This window comes from Amblyraja radiata, chromosome 26 (genome assembly GCF_010909765.2).
Source record: "Amblyraja radiata isolate CabotCenter1 chromosome 26, sAmbRad1.1.pri, whole genome shotgun sequence".
Lineage (NCBI taxonomy): Eukaryota > Metazoa > Chordata > Chondrichthyes > Rajiformes > Rajidae > Amblyraja > Amblyraja radiata.
Window position 1 is genome coordinate 23,406,828 of NC_045981.1, and position 15,691 is coordinate 23,422,518.

The window sequence follows — 15,691 nt, forward strand, 5'->3', positions numbered from 1 at the left end:
CTTTACGGTACCGTTGCATCACATGATTCCAAAAAGTCGATGAAAGGAGACCAACTCCTTAAGAATTGGTCATATTTATCTATTAGTCGGAGTCTCATTTCTTCAAGGCGTGCTATGTCCATCATATTCCTAATCCACATTTTAACAGTTGGTATGGTTGTATTTTTCCAAAATTTAAGTATCAATTTCTTTCCAATTATTAAACCATAATTAAAAAAAACGTTTTGGTCTTTATTTAAATTGATATCTTCTACTATTATTCCAAATATAATCCATTCCGTTTTAGGTTCTATTGTGGATTTGTAAAGCTTTGTAAATATATCAAATATATCGCTCCAAAATTTATTCAACTTTGTACATCCTACAAATGAATGTGTTATATTAGCGTTTTGAAACAAACATTTATCGCATCTGGGAGAGACGTTTGGATAAAATTTATTCAACCTCGTTTTTGAATAATATAGTCTATGTAATAATTTGAATTGAATTAAATTATGTCTTGCATTAATAGAACAATTATGTGTGTTCATCAGATACTTTTCCCATCTATCCTTCGAGATCTTTATCATTAGCTCATGTTCCCAATCTTCTCTTAGTGCTTCTGTTGAGGGTAATTCTCTATTTAATATCTATCTATCTATCTATCTATCTATCTTTAAAACTGTGTGCCTGTCGCCTGCCGTCCGTCCGGCTGCCTGCCTGCCTTTCGATTCGTTCCCATCGTGTGATGTCACAATGCCCAATGCTCGCAGATGTCCAATCGCAATGCCCGATGCTCGCAGATGTCCAATCGGAATGGATCCATTTACATGTACGGCTTCCGGCTGCATTTCTTCCTTTGATTTCCTGCAACTCCGAAACCAGACGCAGAATCGCCGACATCTTTTCCATTTCGGTAGAGATTTCACTTTACTTTCTAAGTATCCGCTCCTCATTACATTTTGTCGTGTTTAAGTACACGTTTTTAATCAAATCCTTCCCCCCCCCCCCCACAAAATTTCAAAAATAAACTGGCTTCGCACCCATAGAAGCAGCACCAGCCCCAGCCCCTGATGAACGTTCCATTGTGTGATGTCACAATGCCCGATGCTCACATATGCCCAATCGGAATGCATTCATTTACATATGCCTTTGCAGGAGCCCCAGCCCACGGTGAACGTTCCATCGTGTGATGTCACAATGCCCAATGCTCAAATACATTGTTGCCATAGAGGGAGTACAGAGAAGGTTCACCAGTTTGATTCCTGGAAAGTCAAGATTTTCAAATGAAGAAAAACTGGATAGACTCGCCTTGTACTCGCTAGATTTTAGAAGATTGAGGGGGTACCTTATAGAAACGTATAACATTCTTAAGGGGTTGGACAGGCTAGATGCAGGAAGATTGTTCCGGATGTTGGGGAAGACCAGAACAAGGGGTCACACTTTAAGGATAAGGGGGAAATCCTTTAGGACAGAGATGAGAAAAACATTTTTCACACAGAGAGTGGTGAATCTCTGGAATTCTCTGCCACAGAAGGTAGTTGAGGTCAGTTAATTGGCTATATTTAAGAGGGAGTTAGATGTGACCCTTGTGTATGGAGAGAAGGCAGGTACAGGATACTGAGTTGGATGATCAGCCATGATCATATTGAATGGTGGTGCAGGCTAGAAGGGCCGAATGGCCTACTCCTGCACTTAATTTCTATGTTTCCCTCTCCTCAACCCTCTCCCTCTCCCACCCATCACTCTCTCCCTCACCCCCCTTCCCTCTCTACCCCACCCCCTTCCCTCTCTCCCCCCGCCCCCTTCCCCTACCCCTCTGTCCCTCTTCCACCAGTCCCTCTACCCCTCCCTCCCCACTCTTCCACTTCTCTCCCCTTACCCCACCCCTCTCCCTCCCTCACCCCTCTCTCTTCCCCTCCCTGTCCACCCCTTCCCCAACCCCTCTGTCCCTCTTCCACCACTCCCCCGTCCCTCTTCCACCACTCCCGCTACCTCTCCCTCCCTCCCCACTCTTCCACTTCTCTCCCCCTTCTCTCCTCCCCCTCTCCCTCTCCTCACCCCTCTTCCATCCCTCTCTCCCCCACCCCTTCCCCCTCTACCCCATCCCCTTCCCTCTCTCCCCCGCCCCCTTCCCTCTCTCCCTCTTCCACCACTCTCCCACTTCTCTTCCCTTACCCCACCCCTCTCCCTCCCTCACCCCCCCCCTCCCTTCCCCTCTCTCCCCCACCCCTTCCCCTACCCCTCTGTCCCTCTTCCACCACTCCCCCTGTCCCTCTTCCACCACTCCTGCTACCCCTCTCCCCCTCCCTCCCTCCCTCCCCTCTCTTCCACTTCTCTCTCCCCCCACCCCTCTCCCCCTCCAATTCCACTCTCCCCCTCCCTCCACACTCTTCCCCCTCTCCCTCCTCATTCCCTTACCGTGCACAGTCTCTGTCTTTAAGAAGGAACTACAGATGCTGGAAAATCGAAGCTGGACATAAAAAAAGCTGGATAAACTCAGCGGGTGCGGCAGCATCTATGGAGCAAATTAAATGGTCAACGTTTTTGGCCGAAACCCGGAAGAAGGGTTTCGGCCAAAAACGTTGCCCTTTTCCTTCGGTCCATAGATGCTGCTGCACCCGCTGAGTTTATCCAGCTTTTTTGTTGTTGTACCTGCCTCTCTCTCTCTCTCTGCCCTTTTCTCTTCTCTCGACTCATGCACGCCCGCTCCAACCGCTCACCCCCCCCTTGACCTCTCTCCCCCATCCTCTTCTCCCCCCCCTCCCCCTCTCCCTCTCCACCCTCCTCCTCCCCTTCCTCACAAAATATTTTTTGTGGGGGCGGGTCCTCAGTGTGTGTGACTGTTTGTGGAGGCGGCCACGCGCTCTCCATTCAAGAAGACGCTCATCTGTTTGTGGAGGCGCGTGCTTAGTATGTGACCAAAGATCTTCTAGCGGAGCTCTCCGCTACCAGATCTTTGTGTGTGACGACACACGCTCCCCCCCCCCCCCCCCCCTTTTGGTACAGGAGGCGCGCGCAGCATCTGAAAGCTCAGCGAATATTCGAATTCTTCACTAACCGTCATTCTGACTTTGCTTGTGAAGAGAAAAGTCCTGAATTGCATTTGTCTGATGCAGGAAGATTGTTCCCGATGTTGGAGAAGTCCAGGACAAGCGGGTCACAGTTTAAGGATAAAGGGGAAATCCTTTAGTACTGAGATGAGGAAAACATTTTTCACACAGAGAGTGGTGAGTCTCTGGAACTCTCTGCCACAGAAGGTAGTTGAGGTCAGTTCATTGGCAATATTTAAGAGGGAGTTAGATGTAGCCCTTGTGGCTAAAGGGATCAGGTGGTACGGAGAGAAGGCAGGTACAGGATACTGAGTTGGATGATCAGCCATGATCATATTGAATGGTGGTGCAGGCTCGAAGGGCCGAATCGCCTACTCCTGCCCTTAATTTCCATGCTTCTATGTTTCCCTCTAGTCACCCCTCTCCCTCTCCCACCCATCCCTCTCTCCCCCACCCCCCTTCCCTCTCTACCACCACCCCCTTACTCCTACCCCTCTGTCCCTCTTTCACCACTCCCCCTACCCCTCCCTCCCCCCCCACTCTTCCACTTCTATCCCCTTACCCGACGCCTCTCCCTCCCCCACCCCTCACTCTTCCGCTCCCTTCCCCTCTCCCCCACCCCTTCCCCTCTGTCCCTCTTCCAACCACTCCCCGTCCCTCTTCTACCACTCCCGCTACCCCTCTACCCCCCCTCCCTCCCCACTCTTCCACTTCTCTCCCACTCTCTCCTCCCCCTCTCCTCACCCCTCTCCAATCCCTCTCTCCCCCACCCCCCTTCCCTCTCTACCCCACCCCCTTCCCTCTCTCCCCCCACCCCCCTTCCCCCTATCCCTCTGTCCCTCTTCCATCACTCCCCCTACCCCTCTCCTCCTCCCTCCCCACTCTTCCACTTCTCTCCCTCTTCCCCTCCACTCTCCCTCCCCACTCTTTCCCCTCTCTCCCCCACCCCTCTCCCCCTCCCTCCCTCCTCCCCATCTTCCCCATCCCCCCTCCCCCACATCTCTCTCCCCATCTCTCACCCCCTACCCCGCTCTCCTTTCCCTCCCAAATCTATCCCGTTTCCTCCTCCTCCTCCTCCTCCTCCCCCTCCCTCCCCTCTTCTCACCCCCCCCCCCTCCCCGCAAACGCCGTTGGGAAAACAGACCCAACGGGTCTGCACTTGGTCTAGTATTATTATAAAAGTATGATATTAGTTTTTGTGAATCAGCCTTAATATTCATTGCTTCTTCTAAAGGGTCTAAAAATATAGTTTGAAATCTATGTATATATTTCTTCATAAAGTCACATATCTGTATATATTTAAAATATTGATTATCCTTCAGTTTAAATTTTAATTTTAAATGTTGAAATGATAACAGTTTGCCCAATTCATACATATCCCCTACTTTCCTAATCCCCAGTCTATCCCATTGTTGATATGTTTTATCGATGAGAGATGGTTTGAATGCGGGATTGTTCAATAGTGGGGTTAGTACTGATAGATTATTTAATTTCAAGGATACTTTTATTTGTTTCTAAATTCTTATTGTATTGTGAATAATTGGGTTCTTCTTATATATTATACTATTCAATTTTATCGGTGAGAGCAAGATCGTTCCTATATCGTGCGGATATCACTCCTCTTTCTCCATTCTTATCCACTCCAACTGCTGTGGAACTATCCAACCAGTACATTATGTTCTTAATATGCACTGCCCAGTAGTAATACATAAAGTTAGGTAATGATAAACCCCCAACTTCTTTAGGTTTACACAAATGCTTTCGTTGAATTCTGTGTGCTCTGTAATCCCATATAAAATTAGTGATAGTAGAATCTAGTTTTTTGAAAAAGTATTTTGGAATATATATTGGGATCGCTTGAAACAAATATATTAATTGTGGTAAGAAAGTCATTTTTATAGCGTTAATTCTACTTATCAATGAGAGCGGGAGCGTTTTTCCAAAATTTAATCATATCATTCAGTTTATTTAATAGTGGCATAAAATTGGCACTAAATAATGATTTGTAATTTGAATACCCAGATACTTGAATTTTTCTGTTGCAATTTTGAAGGGGAATTTAGTAAGTGTCTCGAATCCTGTGGTTTTAAAGACATAATTTCGCTTTTATTCCAATTTATTCTATATCCTGAAAAAGAGCCGAATTCCTCAATTAATGTTAATAATGTGGGTATACTTGTTTGTGTATTAGTAATATATAAAAGGATATCATCAGCGTATAATGAAATTTTATTCTTTGAGTCCTTAGTGTTATATCCGTGAATGTTCGGGTGATTTCTAATCTTTTCGGCCAGCGGCTCTATCATAAGGGCAAATAGCAATGGTGATAAGGCACAACCTTGCCTATTACCCCTTGATAAGTAAAATTTTGGAGATAGCATATTGTTAGTTAATATTCTTGCCGTAGGTCTATCGTAAAGTAGTTTAACCCATCTAATAAAATTCTCTCCCGTATTAAATTTTTGGAGTACCTTGCATAAATACTGCCATTCTACCTGATCAAATGCCTTCTCTGCATCCAGCGTAACAACTGAAATATCTTCATTGTCCTCATTGTGAGAGTACATTATATTGAAAAGCCTTCTCAAATTATTAAATGATTGTCTTTTGGGTATAAATCCCGTTTGATCCGTATTTATTAAATTGTTAATATAATTATTTAGTCTTCTAGCTAGAATCTTTGCTAAAATTTTCTGATCCGTATTTAGAAGTGAAATAGCTCTATAAGAACCCGGTTCATCTAAATCTTTATCTTTTTTGGTATATGCGTTATTGTTGCTTCTGCTAGGGTTTCTGGTAGTTTATTTTCGGTATAAGCCTGCATGTATAAATTGAATAATCTTGGTACAAATGACTCCTGAAATCTTTATAAAATTCATTACTAAAACCATCTGGTCCTGGGGTCTTCCCATTTTTCAGTGAGTTTATTATTTGTTATGATAAGTATTTCTGAGCACAGATATAGTGATTTGCTCATTCACTGGATCTTGACGTTGCTGACATTTACTGGCCTCTACTTCAGTAGCATTGAGAAAGAAAGTAGGAGAGATTCTTTTTGATTCACAGAGTGAATGGGTTCTCTTAAAATTGTGTTATTATGGACCCAGCGCTTCCGTGAAGTTTTTAGAGAAAATATCTGCCTATTCTCATGGAAAAATAATGTTTGTGAAATGACTGGTAAATTCTATTTTGAGAAATGGATTCATCAAATTAAGGGCATGCTTAAATATTACAACTTGTGTATGTTCTTTCATGAGATAGATTTGATGCTCCCATATACAGTAATACCTATTTTATCTTGCAGAATCTGTAGTTAAGCATCACCTATCGCTTCCAAGTGACTTTTATCCAGTCCAACACGATGAGGTTCTAGTTATTTTTTCTTTGAAGAAATAGTGTAGGATATTTCATCCCTTTGAGAGATTATTATTATAATATAATGATGGTGCCCTCAAAAATACCCTCAACATTGGAATGCCAACCTAGATTTTGCTCTCAAGAGCTGGAGAGATGTCAATCTTTGCTTCGCAGGAACATTCCAGTTAGACTTCAGAAATATTAAACCAAGGTTCTATTTCCGCATTTAGCTGGATGTAAAAATTCACATCAAACTATTTAAAAAGGGAGAGGGGAGCTCTCTGCAATATCTCTTCCAATATTTAATTCTTAAACAATATAATTAGAAACAGATTAACTATTTTATTTATTGGATCTTTTCACTTATATGTTCCCTGCATGTCCCCCCTAAACGTCAAAGTTTATCATGTGTTTTGAGTTTTGAGGTCTTGAATGGCATTGTTTAAAGTCCTTTCCTTTATGCTCATCAACAATGAGATTCACAATTAATACACAAAGATGGAAACAATGATTTTCTGTTGAATGAAGTTTGGGCGTTTTTACCTGGATGGCTCAAAAGGAATAGACTGTGATTAAAGTTGGCTAAATGAGTCAATGCTGTCCCTCAAAGGCATTGCTATCAATCCCACTCCGCACCTGTTTCCCAGTACCTTATTCTTTCCCACATGTCCATCATATCCATCTTAAATCTCTTCCAAACCTCTTACTTAGTATCCCCTTAAATCCCTTAAAGATGATTCACAGTAGCCAATGATTCTACTAACCAGCCAATCTTTGGAGACACCCAGTGGAAACCCACACAGCCACCGGGAGAATGTGGAAAGATCACAGACTGCACTGAAAGTCAGGATCAAACCCAAACTTGCTGATCCTATGCAACAAAATTGAAGCACTAACAGGGAACTTTGAATTCCTAAGAGTAGATTATTCTCTTATCCTCTTGTCTCCAAGAAATGTAATGGGAGACAAGATCTCGGCTTCTGTTTTATTTACTTCCTTAATAACTTGGAACTTGACTTAGATGTGGTAAATCACCTTCTGGCGAGAACCCATTTGTGGAATCATAGAGAGTCATGTAATTGTACAGCACTGAAACAGGCCATTCGACCTGGCTCATCCATGTCATTCAAGGTGCCCATCTATACTAATCTCATTTTCTTGCATTTAGCACAAATCCCTGTATCATTTTCCTATCTATATATATCCCCCAAATGCATTTTAAATGCTGTGATTGTACTGGCTCTACCATCATAGCAGGGAAAATGGCCCTTCTGCCCAACTGACCAACCAATATGCCCCGTCAAAGCTAGTCCTATATGCCTGGGTTTGGGCCATCTATCTCTCTTGTTTGTTTGTGAGTCTGCCTGTCTGTGATTCAGGATGCCCTGAACTTCGCCAAAATGGTACCCAACAGTGCTACAATTTTTGCACCACCTTACTCACAATTGTCTCACAATTGCTGTATTTTTATCAAGTTTCATTCAGATTGATGCTATATTTTACGTTATTCATATTTTTAACTACAAAATCCCACTTTGAGAAATATTTCTTCCATCTGCACTGGCAGTTACAGCTATGACGTCACAATGGGATTGTAGCCCTGCCCGCTACAAACTTGCAATCCCAGGATACTGAGTCCTGCCAGCCCTAGCAAGTGCAATTGCATTTTTTTTTAGTTTAAAATGAGGGAGAGTGAATAAGGGGAAATGAGCTGCCCATGCATAGTTGGGGGCCATGGGTGAGTGGTGGAATACAGCGTTGGGAGAACGGGTTGCGTTGGGGGAACGGGTTGCGTTGGGGGACCAAGCTTCCCATGGGGGTTATGGGTGAGTGGTCGAATATTGCGTTGGGGGAACGGGTTGCGTTGGGGGACCAGGCCTCCTGTGTGATAGAGACCCAACGGGTCCCACTTGGTCTAGTATATTACTAAAACTCTCATCTTGTTTGTTAGTGAGTCTGTCTGTCTGTCTCTCTGTGAGTCATGCCCTGAATTATGCCAAGACAGTACACAATAGCGCTACAATTTTTGAACCACCTTACTAACAATTGTCTTGGGGTGTGTTTTTATCAAGTTTCATTCAGATTGATGATATATTTTACAAGTTATTCACATTTTTAATTTTACAAAATCCAGTTTGAAAATAATTTCTTCCATCTGCACACAGGCAGTTACAGCTATGACGTCACACTGGCGTCCAAATCCTTGCTGGCCCTCCCCACAACAATGTTGTCATCACAGAACACTGAGTCCTGCCAGCAAGCTTTTGAAGTTTAAAAACAGGGAGGCTGAAGAGGAGGGTGGAGGGAGCGCTGGGGGAGGCAGGGGAACTGCAATTGGATTATTTTAAAAAGTCCTGGCAGCAAGTGCAATTGGGAGGCTGAAGAGGAGGGGGTGGGAGTGCTGGGCAATAAGGGGAAATGAGCCGCTCCTGCGCAGTTGGGGGTTATGGGTGAGTGGTGGAATTTTGCATTGGGGAACGGGTTGCGTTGAGGTAACGGGTGAGTGGTGGAATATTGTGTTGGGGGAATGTGTTGCATTGGGGGACCAGGCCTCCATGTGACAGGGGACCCATTCCCACTTGGTCTAATATCCCTCTAAATCTTTGCTTTCCATGTGCCTGTCCTGTGATCATAAATCCTATTGCTAAGATTTTTTTTCCTAATAGTTTCCCTACTATTAATGTGCTGTTCAAATGGCCTGTAGTTTACTTGCTTATCCCTACAAGTCTCCTTGAATATGGGAGCAACTTTAGCTATCCTTCAGTCTTCTGGTATTTCACTCGATAAAGATCTTGCAAAAATATCAGCAAGTTCCTCCCTTGCTGCCTATAAAACTTTGCAATAGATTTCATCATGGCCTCTGTATCTGTCCACCTGAATGTACATCAATATATCTAACACTTCCTCTTTCCTAATGCACACGTGTTCTAAACTATCAGTGTATACCACCCTAAATCTCCATCCTCCCCACCCTTCTTCCTGAAGAGTATTGATGATGATGTTTACTCAATATATATCACAGCAAATGAGGGCAGGAATGACACACTCAGAATCTTCTCTATTTATTTTAAAGCATAATTTTAAATTCATTTTCAACTACATAAAAATTGGTCTACTGCATAAACATTAGAGAAAATCAGGACACAGCTTATCTAAAAGGAACCAACATTTTGCACAAGAATATGGAGCACATGTGTTAGTACAAGACATGGTTGCTATTGGATGCACATACTCTCTGTTTTGCCATTGGAGATCCCTTGCCACTGTTGTGGAAAAGAAACAGTGAAGCCATTTGGCACCAGTCCATTCTAAGCGAATTTGGGCTTTTACTGACATTATTTTCCAAACTGATCTCCAGACACTGGAAAGCTGGGGATCTCCCTCGCTTACAAGCCAGCAGGAACAGGAGCTGTATGTGATTTGTTAGTGTGTGTCACTCTATCACCTATGTATTTTGTATTAAGTGTAGCCATTGTGTCATCGTAAATGTTGCACATTGACTTTTCAGAGGATTCAGTTCATGTTGGTAACAGTAAGGATATAAATATAAATATATATTGTTAAATATGTTTAATTTTCCAGACTAAAATATCTACTTCCTGTACAAAAAATGAATTTACAGAAGATTCACATACTCATTTTAACTGATAAACTCAACCAGTTAAAATAATTTATATACCTTAGAACCTGCGAGGGAATGGGCCTGCAAAGTATTAGACTAAATAGTCCATCATTCACTAAATGGTGATTATGGTTATCAAACCTACAAAATCTCCAGGTAATTGTTGATGAATAAAACACTGTCAGTATTGAAGTATTGAAAGTCAATACTTCTATTGTTGTTTAAAGTTTTAAATTTAATTCTTCCCAAAATTAAACCTTATGGTGACATGAATATTCCATGGCTTGATAGCAAAAGGATGCTGGACATTCAGTGCCAGACATCTTCCTGCTGTCTAATAAATGAATGCACTTTCATTACAAATAGTGTTCCTCATTTTTCTGCAAAATACCATTTTCAATTTAAATCACAATATCTGTTTGACTTGTAATCCTAATGCCCTCATCTGTTATTTTAATAGCTGTTATTTAAATTTAATAATTTGGAAAGAGCTGAAACCAGAATTTTCCCTCTTAAATACCTTTTTATAACCTGGAAGTATTAATTTGCAAGATGAAACAACTCTGTCATGAAGCAGCGTTTTCATTTTTTAACTTTTTTTTTCAAAAATAGTCTCTCTACAGCTTTAATAGTCTTACAATAAGTTTTTAAAACAGATATACAAACGTTGAAGCAGAATGTCACCTTTTCCACATTTTATTCCTTTGCCTGTTCTTTTCTGCTTCCCCCAGGTAATGATTAAAAACAAATGCAAATAGCCTTCCTTTTTGTATTTGTTTTAATAATGAACAAAGTATTTTTTTAAAAGGACCGGTCTGCTTGAAACCTGTTCCTGTTTTCTGATGCAGAACTGTAATAATTTCAAGGGCATACTTGATGAAAAAAAAAGATAGTGCTTAAAGTCATTATTCATTCATTCATATTTTAAATCATTCATACATCTGTGATATAGCCAACAGTACCCCAGCACTAAGCTTTATTCAAATGTAAATCTATCTTTGGGAAAATCTATTAATTGGGAACGTGGCCATCTAAAGAACTGTTTGCATGAGAATTAAACTGATTATCTGCAACCATTAGCTAGCGGTGCTCGAGAATTGTGGACATTATTTTCTCCTGAACTTCAGGTGGGAAATTGTATGAGATTTTTTTATATCATTGCGGAGGTACTGAATGGAACAAATTAAGGGAATTTAATGGCAAGGGACACTTATTCTCAATAAGACTCTTATTTCTTTAATGGGAAAATGTGAAGCACATTAAAAATGAAAATACTGCTTTTAAGACTTCAGGAACATGTTGTATTACCTTGCCAGTGAAAGCAAGTTTTTACCAAAGCGAAAGAATAAATGATGAACTGTTTAAAGTTTGGACTGAACAGGAGAACAATTTGGTGAACCAAAATGTGTGTTGCCATTTATCTTTCTCTGAGTTTGTTAATTTTGATCTTCTTATGCCTTTTTTGGAGAATTTTATCAGGAACATTTAAACAAGAATGGGCAGAATGCTTTGAGACTGACTAGATGTATGGTTTTCTGTAGAGTTAGCCAATTGGCTCCATATTCATTGATATTCATATTGATTCATATTCATTTAACAAAATTTTGAAGTTTTCAATTAACTCCCAACCTCAACAGCATTCTCAATAGACAATAGACAATTGGTGCAGGAGTAGGCCATTCGGCCCTTCAATCCAGCACCGCCATTCACTGTGATCATGGCTGATCATCCACATTCAGTACCCCGTTCCTGCCCTCACCATATCCCCTGAAGAGCTCTAACTCTCTCTTGAAAGCATCCAGAGAATCGGCCTCCACTGCCTTCTGAGGCAGAGAATTCCACAGATTCACAACTCTGGGTGAAAAAGTTTTTCCTCATCTCCATTCTAAATGACCTACCCCTTATTCTTAAACTGTGGCCCCTGGTTCTGGACTCTCCGAAAATCGGTTTCCTGCCTCTAGTGTGTCCAATCTCTTAATAATCTTATATGTTTCAATAAGATTCCCTCTCATCCTTCTAAATTCCAGAGTATACAAGCCAAGCCACTCCATTCTATCAACATATGACAGTCCCGTCATCCCGGGAATTAACCTCGTGAACCTACACTGCACGAATAACAAGAATGTTCTTCCTCAAATTTGGAGACCAAAACCGCACGCAATACTCCAGGTGTGGTCTCACTAGGGCCCTGTACAACTCCTATACTCAACTCCTCTTGTTATGAAGTCCAACATGCCATTAGCTTTCTTCACTGTCTGCTGTACCTGCATGCTTACTTTCAGTGACTGATGAACAAGGACCCCCAGAGCTCTTTGTACATCCTCTTTTCCCAACTTGACACCATTCAGATAATAATATGCTTCCTGTTTTTGCCACCAAAGTGGATAACCTCACATTTATCCACATTAAACTGCATCTGCCATGCATCTGCCCACTCACCCAACCTGGCAAAGTCACCCTGCATCCTCATAGCATCCTCCTCACAGTTCACACTGCCACACCCAGCTTTGTGTCATCTGCACATTTGCTAATGTTACTTTGAATCCCTTCATCTAAATCATTGATGAATATTGTAAATAGCTGCGGTCCCAGCACCGAGCCTTGGCGTACCCCACTAGTCAGATGTAGGAAGCTTACAATTATTTTAATGAAGTAGTGGTTCCCACTCTTGAAAGGCTTAGTTTTAAATATAATGTTAAACTTACTTGTTCTAAACTGTTCCTTTTTAGGAAATTGTTTCCCTCCTGCCATTTGGCAGCAAATCACTAAGTTTGTCAGGTGCTTGATGATGTTGGTCTGATTCATCTAATTCAGGTTAAAATTCAGCATTCTGCCATTTAGGTTCTGATAGTAAACAAGGGAGTCCGAGAGTTTGGGCTGAACCACAGAACTTTAATGTTACATCGTTTTTATAACCCATCCAAGTATTTGATTGTGATGGCAATCCTTTAATTGGAAAACACTTTACAACTATCAATCAATGCATCCAAAAGGAGCAATAAAGAGATCAACAAAATTGCATACATCACGATTCTGAATGTTCAAGATGATCGCCTACATTAACTCAGAAGAATCTTAAGAATTCATTCAGCCTAATTTAGTTTAAGAAAGAACTGCAGATGCTGGAAAAATCGGTTTGAAGAAATGTCACCTATACCTTCGCTCCATAGATGCTGCCTCACTGGCTGAGTTTCTCCAGCATTTTTGTCTAGCCTAATTTAGCTTCTCATTTTGATGCCCTGATTGGTAGACCCACTATATGGTCCAAAAATACCTGAATACAGCGTAGAATTTAACAACTATTAAATCCAATTTCTCTATAATACAGTATATAACTACATAAATATGAACATTGCACTGCACTGGGTCTATTTTAATCAGTATTTTCTCTGCAATGTATTCTATATGGAAGATAACAGGAGAGGAAGAAACAGGTTGCAGCAGTGGCCAGTTTTAAACTTCTTAAGTTTTACAATGTCGATTACTGTCTCCTTGTGTTGGAGTTATTTCTATTCAAGCCCAAAGTACTTGTTACAAATACTTACATTTAAATAAAGATATTTTCTAGCTGGTTAAGGTCGTAACAAAAATGGTCCTATAATATATGTGCAATAGCTGTAGAAGGATAACCTACAGAATACTGACAAATGATTATACATTTACTCACATACACTCACCCACCCATGCACACACAAACTAGCAATGGTAAAGATCACTGTATCACACAGAATGATATAGCGGTCTGCAATGTTAAAGTGCTGGTGTGCTTTGAACTAACTGAATCAATGTGATTGAGCTATGAAGGTACAATGTCAAATGTTCTCAAAGAGCGTGCACTGGACAGTCATTGGCTGGGTATGTGCCCTAAGAAAGTGAGGGACTTAAATACTGCTCCATATATTGGACAACAACAGAACAATTTATTCTTTGTCATCTGTAGTACCACAATTTTTCAACACTCCTATGAGATGCTTGGTGTAATTTCAATATGGCCTGATTGCCTCACATGAGATGACCGAAAACTTAGATCTTTTATTTAAGCAGTCAATGTTAAAAGCCTTTGGGTTTCAATTCAAGTTGTTCCATTATTTGGAAGTTTTGGCTGATTTCCACTGGAGACATCACATTTAATCATAGACTCGCTAGATGGCATGAACAATGTGGCTGAAACTGTTGCGGGAAATTACCCAGTAATATATTTCTTTGAAACATTCAGAGGCCTTTAATTGAATGTGTGCAGCACTCACAAAAATAATAATAATTAATGTTTCTTAAATATAGACAATAAAAATCCTCACTTAGAAATGTGATACTCTTTCTGCAATTAATTGCACTCCTATTCTGCACAATTTCATGTTTTGACGATAAATATTGATTTGGTAATAGAAATAGTGATGCATGAGGTTCCATCCTGACTGGGTGTTTGTGGACAGCATTGCTGAAAGAAATGCCATTACCTGGAATATCAGAAACCTTCACCATGCCTAACAAGCTGGCTGTGAGGTTGAATTCAAGAAATAATTTTTAAAGCAGTGGGTATTTTAAAGGGCCACCAGCCATAATTATTACATTTTAGAATTCCACCCCCTCCCCTCCTTTACTAATTACTACAAAACCCTGGACATGGAAAGTAGCGAATGATGCTTGGTAAATGGAGATATATTTTCCAATGTGCAGAAGATGCTGAGTTAGATAATTTACTGATTTGGGAAACTATTTAAAACTTTAAAATAAATTCAAAAGACAAGGGTTATTATATTTTCCAGTGTTAACTGTGAGTGGGATTTTTCACTATATCTAATACAGGCTCCCATCATGATTTAGCGATGGCCATTTGATGGCACTATCCCCTCACACTTTTGCAAGCATATCTCTCTGCACAATAACATCTATATGAACTGAAATGTACTGAGTATGGTGTACAATTTTGGTCGCCCAATTATAGGAAGGATGTCAACAAAATAGAGAGAGTACAGAGGAGATTTACTAGAATGTTGCCTGGGTTTCAACAACTAAGTTACAGAGATAGGTTGAATAAGTTAGGTCTTTATTCTCTGGAGCGCAGAAGGTTAAGGGGGGACTTGATAGAGGTCTTTAAAATGATGAGAGGGATAGACAGAGTTGATGTGATCAAGCTTTTCCCTTTGAGAATAGGGAAGATTCAAACAAGAGGACATGACTTCAGAATTAAGGGACAGAAGTTTAGGGGTAACATGAGGGGGAACTTCTTTACTCAGAGAGTGGTAGCGGTGTGGAATGAGCTTCCAGGGGAAGTGGTGGCGGCAGGTTCGTTGGTATCATTTAAAAATAAATTGGATAGGCATATGGATGAGAAGGGAATGGAGGGTTATGGTATGAGTGCAGGCAGGTGGGACTAAGGGAAAAAAGTTGTTCGGCACGGACTTGTAGGGCCGAGATGGCCTGTTTCCGTGCTGTAATTGTTATATGGTTATATGGAGTTCATGTTAACGACTGGAGAACCATTAAATTTGGGGAAAAAAATTGCAGAATAATTCCTTAGAACCTTGAGTGTGCCTGCAGTCAATATGGTTTAAGAAGCGTCAGGTTCATTTGAATCTTTTAAAATGTAAATGCCGTCAATTTACCAAACTAATACGAGTAGCTAAAATTCAACCAATGTTCCAAGGAGCAAACCAATTAATAAATAAATAAGTAAAAA